Genomic DNA, 9,374 nt, shown 5'->3' with positions numbered 1-9,374 from the left:
TAAATTCTCATAACAAATAGTAAGTTTGTGTATTTGTAATTATGTTTCATGGTATAAAAGGTTGAAAAAAATTGGTAAAAGATATAAAACAGATATTTTAATAAAAGATTTATATATAAAGATTAATATGGCTGGATATTTCCAGAATAGAGACTGTTAAGCAAACTTATTGAAGGTCTGAACAGGTTTATAGAGATGCAGAATTGTTAATTTTCAGTCAACCCCTCTAGTTTGTACTGCATACCCAGTTACAGATTTGGATTAAATGGGTGCAGACAAGTATTGGGTTACTTATGGCTACTGAAAGATGTCCTTTATGTTTCTCTGTATTATGCAAGTGTTTCTTTTGGCACTGTCTTTTGCCCATAACAAGATAATTTGGTTCAAGAGAAACAAGGTTGTACCTACTTGAACCAGATGTATACAGTCTAGAAGAAAACAGTTTTGGTGAAGCTTGGTCTGAATCCTGATCAGTTTATTTCCTGTCTACAGATATGTGATATGATCCCTCCCTTCCTTCTGAAAACTGTAAATCGGGGTATGGGGAAATGGAAAAGAAAGGAGATTGCTTCTGTTTGCAACAGAACAGCTTTCATTTGAGACAGACCTAAGAAAATTGTTTTAAATCCCTTTTTGGGATGTGCCTACTTAACTGTGATGTTAAATCTCTTCCAGTCAATGTTTATTCAAGAATGTTTGGGGTTTGGTTCAAGCTTTATCTACATATTACACAGCAATGAAAGGTACCAGACTGGTGCAACTGACCTTCATGGATGGTTAATAACCATACTTAAAAGCCCATACTAATCTGGTCAAAAGGGACAGTTTTGTTCCTTACCTTCCAAGGTTGACCAAGTCTCAGGGAACTATGAGACATCTCTGGAAATGTCCTTTAGTTGTGATGAGTCACCTGTCCTCTTGTTCAAGGAGGTCATGGAGACTCCACCAGAGGGACTCAAACCAGTGTCCAGTCAATAAAGAGGAGGGTCAACACAGAAGAAAAGTCTCCTTCATGCTTCCAAGCAAAGCCAAGGTCAAGCAGGACCTCCTGACTTATCTTCACATAGGTGGAACTGGTGAAAAAAAAAAAGCCAAAGGGGCCAGAGGATCCCCCCAAAACCTGAGTGACCTCTGAGGATCAGATCCTCAACTGACCTTAAAAAAGAACACAAAAACTTGGTTAATTTTGACCACTGTATGGTTTTTTTTTTTTGTTTTTTGTTTTTTTTTTTGGTCTTTTTGAGACAGGGTCTCCCTGTAGCCCCAGCTGTCCTGGAACTCACTATGTACACCAGGCTGGCCTTGAACTCACAGAGATGCACCTGCCTCTGCCTCTCGAGTGCTGGGATTAAAGGCGTGCACCACCACGCCCGCTCCACTGTATGGTCTTAAACACCCAAAAAGAAAGTATAACCAAAGATTAAAGTGATCAGTATATTTCTTTTAAAGCCTGAGAAATTGTGCTTCCCAGACATGAGGCTTAAAAGTTCATATGAGATAATTGTTTAGAAAATTCTCACTAGGATTTTCTCTGTGATAAAATACTACTCAGGCATAAAACTTTAGATTTTGGTCCAGTCCAACACTGCAGTGCCACCTGCAGCCAAAAAGCACAAGTCCACTATTCTTATCAAAATTAAAGGATGACTAAATTTTTCTTTCTTTATGTCTAGAAGCCATTTAAGAGGCAACTCACACCGTGACCCTAGCCACTCCACAGCTATCAAAGTGCCTGAAAAGCAGATCCCGAGTCCAGTTGTCACAGGCAAATGAAAAATGAAGAGAAACCGAATAAATAGATGATTTTTGGAAGCTTTCATCAAGAAATTCTAGTGGACTTTAAATTGGACATTTTCAATTCACCCTGTTGTGACTTTTTCTGATTCTCTGCCTATAATTTGTGCCTAACTACTCTTTACTTCTCCTTCATAGGCACTAGTTAAAGACTTTCTTTTCTCTCTATAGCTATACTTTTGGGTCTTTCAAACAGACCCACTGGAGGGGTGCCCCATTTGCCACACCCCACATCCCTATTCAGCATGGAAGAAGCCAGAATGACCGGCCCTAATTCCCTATTGGCAATCAGGGTTACCTCTTAGAGGGCAGAATAATGAGAATAGGAGGTAGAAAGTGACTAGACAGCATTAAAGTAACGACCCCAAATGAAAAATGACCAGCTGAGAGCTGGAAATTTCCTTGGACTTTTCCTTACCTGAGACTAGAGATACCTGAAGTATCAGAAAAGGGAGGTATCTGTGCTGTATTTATGTAAATCAATCTGACACAGTTAAAGAAAATTCAAGGCAGCTATTAATCTGGTATGGTAAAAATGCAAAGCAGCTACTAGAGAGAATAAAGGCTGAACAAAAAAGAGTCTTTCTAAAAGAGTACCTGGAATACTTGAGGCCTCTGAATAGCCTTACTAACAGGACCAATAGTGAGTTCTACTAACTCTCCTGTTAAGATCTTGGATAATAAACTTACCAAATTTATCAAAAACCAAGTAGAGGTCATTAGACTCCAGGTGATTCATCAAGAATATCTCAGAGTTCCTCTTAAATAAATATAAGGGATTATGTTGATGAAGAGGAAGGAATATAATGGAAATCTCTGAGACAAGAGCTAGAAACGGGGGAGGTGAACAGGAACCTTCCCTTCCCCCCTACGGTTATCCAAATAGAAGTCTTTATTTTCCCAAACTGCAGCATTCCTATAACCTTTGCCAGGATGGAAGTCATTGTTTGCCAAGCCTGCCACTTCCTGTATCCTTTATGACCATATGCTACTTGTAAACCACTTACTTAATTACCACATATGTTATTTGCCCTTTGCTTGCATTCCTCATAGGAGCACAAAGGTCCCCAAAAACTTGAGGTGGAGGCTGACTCCTTTATGGAATGATCTGTGTCAGTCCTGCTAGTGGAAGAATAAACTACTTCTCACCTGAAAAAAAATATTACCTATTCTTTGCAGGGTGTGTGTGTGTGTGTGTGTGTGTGTGTGTGTGTGCGTGTGTAGGTACATATATATGTGCAGGTGTGGGTGAATACGGGTGCATATGGAAGCCAAAGTGCATTTCCTCAGGAGCTATCCATTTTGTTTTGGCTTGATAGATAGACTAGGCTGACTGGCCAGCAATCTCCAGGAATCCTTTTGTGTCAGCCTCCCTAGTGCTGGGATCACAAGTGCATGTCATTCCAAGCCTTTAAAAATATGTAGGTTCTGGGTATCAAACTCAGGTTCTTATACTTACATGGCAAGCACTTTACCAACCAAGCCATCTCCCTAACCCCAATATTATCTTTTTTAAAAAAGTATTTTATACCTTAAAATTTGCAGCCAGTTTTGAAAGAGATGCATCTTTGCTCTGGAAATTGTTATTGAATATGTTAATGCTGTAATGAATGCTTCTTCTTTTTTTTGGGGTGGGGGGTCTTTTTGAGACAGGGTCTCCCTGTTGCCCCAGCTGTCCTGGAACTCACTATGTAGACCAGGCTGGCCTTGAACTCACAGAGATCTGCCTGCCTCTGCCTCCTGAGTGCTGGGATTAAAGGCATGCACTGCTTTAAAAAAAAAAAAAAAAAAAGCCAACAAAATGTGTGTTACAAACAAGTGAAAAGCTTCTCACACCAAGACACCATATTGTGAAATTGCAGAACACCATGTAAAAAGAAAAACTGTAAAATCTCATAAAAATATCTGTCCGTTTCTGATACCAGTAAATTCATTAAAGATTCCAGTGAGAGCTAAAAAAATGTTTTATTTATTATTTTTATTTTATTTATACGAATGTATTGCCTGCATGTGTGTAAGTGCATCCACATCATGCAGTGCCCATGGAGATCAGAAAAGGGTCATACTCCCTTAGACCTAGAGTTACGGATGTTTGTTAGCCACCATCTGGGTACTAGGAATCGAACTTGGGTCCTTTGCAAGAGGAGCCAGTGCTCTTAACCACTGAGCTACCCCTCCAGCCCCATATTATCTCTTCTTCACTGTGGCTCCCACTCAGCTTCCTTCCGAATATTTAGTCTGTATTTCATGTTCCTCCAGCACTATCTTGAAGTCCTTCCCAACATTCTGTGTTGTTTTTATCAAGGCCTGACACCTCATTTGTTAAGAGTTAATAACATAGTCTAAGTCACACAGCACAGCTGTTGTGTTTGGAACTGCTAGTTTAGTAGGTTGTAAAAGGCACCTAGAAATTTATTAGGAACTACTTCAGACACAAATCAGCCTGCCTGCCCTTTGATGGTGTTTATAACCCATATATTTACACTCACACTGTATTTCCCTCTCATCATAGCATTCTACTTAGGACTTAATGGCCCTTTGCACTTCAGTCCACCCCAGAACTCTTACTCTTTCCTAATGACACATTGACACAGTCCTATCATCTGTGTTGAGAGTAAGGGGTATTGTCTTCTTGTTAGGGAAGGCTTGAACTCTGGTTCAACGGATTTGCAGACCATTTCATGTTCTGTTTTTTTTTTTTTTTTTCCTTTTGTTTAAACTGTTGTATCATTTTCTTGTTTGAGAAAATTTCTTGGTAAAGAGGTACAGGACTGTTGACCTCAGATTGTTATATGTTTATTATATTTGAGGGGCACATCTTTATAAGGTAGGTATGGTGTTAAGCAGACAATATAGTATATTCTCAATTCTGGGTAAATATTGAACTAATGTGATGGGCTGCAGTAAAGCTTCAACTTTTTTTTTGATTAATTTATTTTAATGTTGTGTGTGTGAGTGTATTGCCTGTATGTATGTAAGTGCATCTGTGTTGCACAATACCCATGAAGGTCAGAAGAGGGCATCAGATGCCCTGGTACTGGAGTTACAGATGGTTGTTAGCTGTCATGTGGGTGCTGGGAATTGGACCTGGGTTCTTTGCAAGAGCAATCAGTGCTCTTAACCACTGAGCCATCTCTCCAGCTCATGTATGAGTATTTTGCCTGCAAGTATGTAAAGCATCCATGTGTGCAATGCCTGTGGAGGCTAGAAGACAGTGTTGTATCCCCTGGAACTAGAGCCACAGACTCTAGTTAGCTGCTCTGTGGGTGCTGGAAACCAAATCCAGGTCCTCTGTAAGAGCAGCCAGTGCTCTTAACCCCTGAGCTATCTCTCCATCCCTGGAGTAGAACTTTTAACTTTTGCTTATAAATGCAATAACATTGAGTCCCTAAAAAGAAGTGCTGTCCTATGAGACTAGCACGAAAATGTTCAGACTCACTAGGCACCTAAGGGAGGTGCTACTCCATTTTATTGTGGTTTTAGATACTTGACTTATTACCTGGAACCAGTAGTTGTCTCACCTGGGCATTTACCAAGTTCCGGTGAGAACACTGCTGCTAACGAACCCTTAATTAAAATCAGAGACTAACCGAGACTTTTCATTTTAGAGATTCTTAAGAGAGCTCATTTACCTCTAGGTATGTTTTACATGGGAAAATGGAAACAGAAAATGCTTGTCTTCACACACAGCACCAGATTTTGGAAAATACAGACAAAATAAGTCTCGACACTGAATACCTTAAAGGACGCTTACTTGGGTAGCCCTTCAGTAAAAACAAGACTACAAGTCCAAGTTCCTACAGTTGGGGTGTGTTTAACCAAGAACAGAGTACTTCTTTCATGGGTATCGTGAACTTAAGAGCTTTCTGGATTGTTTTCAGGGATCAGTTCCTATGGGGTTCAGGAGGTTTTGGGGAATGAGAGGATGTCCATCTATTAGACACTGCAAGAGATGTACAAGCCCTTGTCATTGATGGCATCTCACACTCCAGCTCCTCTGTTGATCAGAGGTGATTTTCTTTAGAATGGCACCTTCAGTTAGTGAGTGTTGGCTCAGCTTTCATGAAGTTCCCTTGCATTAGTTATATGTGGTTTCTCTAGTCCGTTTCTTATTTATCCACAAGGTCATTGCCACCACCATTTCCCTCTCAGACCAAATGATCCTCAATGATCACAGGAAATAGAGAGGAGGGTCATTTGCTTCCTGTATTCTCTGTCCAGATTTTTATTATACTACTAACCCCATACCCTTCTTCCTTCAGTCTTGCAATGACTGTCCTGATTTTGTATGAATACTTAGCCCATGTTCCATTTCTTCCCAACGTGTTCTTGAAGTCCTTACTAATATTCTGTGCTCGTAGCTTGTTAAAATGTGAGCACCTCAGATGGAGTAGGATAGGGCCATTCCAGGAAGTGCGGCAAAAAAAAAAAAAAAAAAAAATCAAAGGACTATTTCAAGACACTACTTCACTACATATCTCAACACAATATCTGAAAGGGATTCCTTAACTTGGAGTTTATGAAGATGTCAAAGGTAATAGTGTTGAAACAACTGAAACTGGATTGCCAAGAAGTCCTTTAGGGTGTCTCACATCCATGAAAGCTGGTGAGAAGCCATACCTTGGGTGGCATAGAAAAGAGTTTGTGTTAGGATTCTGTTACCTTTGCTGCATGTGGCCTGGAGAATCTTCTCCTGGGCACCCAATCCTTTTTTAAATTAATTCCTGTGTTTACTTGTGCATTGTCTCAAAGTCAGTCCTGGAGCAGCAAACCTTTTATTACCTGGTTTTTCTAGGATGCCTGATGCCCTGGCAGAGTTGGCAATGGATATGCAACACAGTTCTCTTTAAGAAGCTAGCCAGCATCAGTGTCTGCATCCTTCTTAGCAGATGGTCAGAACTTCTTGTTAAGCTACAAAGAAACAGAACTTTCAGAGATTTGTTGATGACTGTCTCTTCTTTCTATGAACACCCTTGGGGAAGTGCCCTAAGACATCCTTAGTAACCTCATTATACTTCTCCCAAGTATCAGTGACTAACATGCTAACATGCACTAAGGCACTCAGAATAGTTTAGCAACTTGAGACTCTACTTGGTTGGCTGGGTTATGCACACTCCCTTCTTTCAATAATGGACTTGGCAGCCTAGCTCCTTTACCTTCATATTCCATGCACAAACATCTTTCTCTGAACAATGCAATAGTTTTCTCCTCCCCTAGTGAACATCAAGCTTGGAAAATTTCTATTCAAATGTATTCTCAATACATTCTGATCTAGGGGGGCCAGTCCATACTGAACTGGTTTTGGGTACATGTGCAGTAAGGCAGAGCTGTGTTCTCAAGTGGACTTTTAGGGGAAAATCCCATATTTATCATCTTATGTCTATGCATAATTGGATACGCATAGAATTAAAATCAGATGCATTATGGTAAGGGACAGATTCTTTTTCTTGAATTCCATAAAACATGCCCCTAACAGTAGTTGGGACCCTTGAGTACTCTCACTCATGTGGCTTGCTGTCAATCTTGACAGTGACTGCCTCTTTAACTCTACTATCATTTTGCTTTGAATAAAATTACCTTGTTAGTTTTGCAAATCTGTGTGAGCTCTTTGAATAAGGGGCCAAGAACCTCTTGGCCTAGACTCTGACCATTGGTAACATTATCATTTCCTTCCCATTCTCCCTTGAAGTACATTTTCTCTGAAAAGCTTAGGCCCAGTTGGAACCAAGAGCTTAGTCGCTGTGGTTTCTTCTTGTTGCTTTTCTTTTAAATGTTATTTCCTTCTGGGAAAATGAAGACTTAGCTTTCTCTCACTATTCCCCCTTGCATCCATCACATCTTTGGATACATTCCATTCCTCTGTCCTCCAAGTATGTGCGTACCAGTGTCTGAATGGCACAGATCTCCTGTGATTACATGATTGTGATTGTGCAAACATTCTTCCCACTTATCAGTATAAACATGTTCCATGTTCATGTATTTGATGAGCTTTTATTGTGCCTATATTAGGGGTGACTGAAAAACTGTGGCTTGAGGACCAAATGTAGCTGCTACCTGTTTTTGTAAGTAAATCTTATTGAAATGCAGCCATGTTCATTTGCATATTTTCTACATTTGCTCTCTCTTTAGGACAGTAGAGTTAAATAGTTTGATAAAGACTGTTGTAAACCTGAAATGTTTAGTATCTGGCCCTTTACAGGAGAATTGACTTTCCTCCAGCTTATGTAATTCAGCTTCAAACTCTGCAAAGGTTAAGGAACTGCTCGCAATGTATTCAAAACCAGTCAGCAGTCTACTGAGTTCCTGTCTTGAGGCATTCTTTCAGAAGTTTCTGACTTGGTTTCTGCCCTTTCAGTCTGCATGGGTTACTCCTCCTCTCTTCTTGTTTTCTGCATTTATTTATTTATGTGTGTGCACATGTGTGCTAAGGTTACGGGATGTGTGGAAACCAGAGGACAATTTGTGGGAGTCAGTTCTCTCCTAACACCATGTGGATTTCCCAGGATCAAATGCAGATCATCAGGTTTGGCATCGAATGCCTTTAGCTGCTGAGCCTAGGTTTCACATTTTGACCTAGGACACAGCTAGCCATCCGGTGTCCCCTTTTATCATCCATCTGGGTGCTCCCTGTGCTCTCTTCTGTGGCGACTCCTTTGTTGTGTGTATCTTATATCTTATTTTGTTCTATTCTTTCCTTACATTTTAATTTATTTTTGTGTGTGTATGTGTGTGAATGTGTGTGGGTGCGTGGGTGCCAGAGCACACAAGTGGAAGTCAGAGGACACTTTTCAGGAATATTTTTTCTTCTTCCCCACCATGTGGGTTTTGAGGATTAAATTCAGGTCATCAGGCTTGGAGGCAGGTGCCTTTACCTGCTGAGCTATCTTGTTTGCCCTGGAACACAGTGTCTAGCTACCTGAAGAAGGATGTGTGGAGAGTCACGTCTTTCAGACTATGCATGTCTGAAGATTATTATTATTATTATTATTATTATTATTGAATTTTTTTTTTTGATACAGGGTCTCCCTGTAGCCCCAGCTGACCTGGAACTCAGTATGTAGACCAGGCTGGCCTTGAACTCACAGAGCTCTGCCTGCCTTTGCCGCCTGAGTGCTGGGGATTAAAGGTGTGTGCCACCGTATTTTTATCTTATCTTTAAACTTGATTAATTGTTTGACTGGGTGTAAAATTCTAGTTTGGAAAAATGTTCCTCCACTTTGGAGGTCATTATTCCTTTATCTTCTTGCTTCCAGTGTGGCTGAGCAGTCTGAAATTCAGACACCTTCTATGAGACTTTAGAAACAAGTCTTTCAGGGGTCACTGGATCTTCCTTTTTTTTCTGTGCTGGGCCATTTCATCATGCTGTGCCTTGCTGTGGATCTGTTTTCATCAATTAGGCCAGGCATTTTTGGCAAGCTCTTTTAATCTGGAAATTTATGTCCTTCAATTCTGGGAAATGTTCTTGAATTATGTAATTGTTTCCTTTTGGGGCATGATTTAAGCAGAGCTGTTTAACCAGAGGAATGTATAAAATTAACTGGGAGACTTTTAAAGATATGAACTCGCAGGCTTCAGTGCTA

The 9,374-nt window shown here is 40.3% G+C and overlaps 1 long non-coding RNA gene across 1 annotated transcript in view; it reads left to right on the top strand.

The window, feature by feature from the left end:
* Positions 1-2,937, top strand: part of LOC115069810 — a 24,320-nt gene extending 21,383 nt beyond the window's left edge. The window contains exon 3 of the long non-coding RNA XR_003849042.1: positions 1,674-2,937. This is a non-coding gene — a long non-coding RNA (uncharacterized LOC115069810). The remainder of the gene's footprint in view (positions 1-1,673) is intronic.
* Positions 2,938-9,374: the final 6,437 nt, after the last annotated feature.

The sequence above is a fragment of the Nannospalax galili genome, unplaced genomic scaffold (assembly GCF_000622305.1).
Source record: "Nannospalax galili isolate Female #2095 unplaced genomic scaffold, S.galili_v1.0 scaffold1631, whole genome shotgun sequence".
NCBI lineage: Eukaryota > Metazoa > Chordata > Mammalia > Rodentia > Spalacidae > Nannospalax > Nannospalax galili.
The sequence above is the reverse complement of the archived record's forward strand: the minus strand, read 5'-3'. Positions and strand labels throughout refer to the sequence as shown.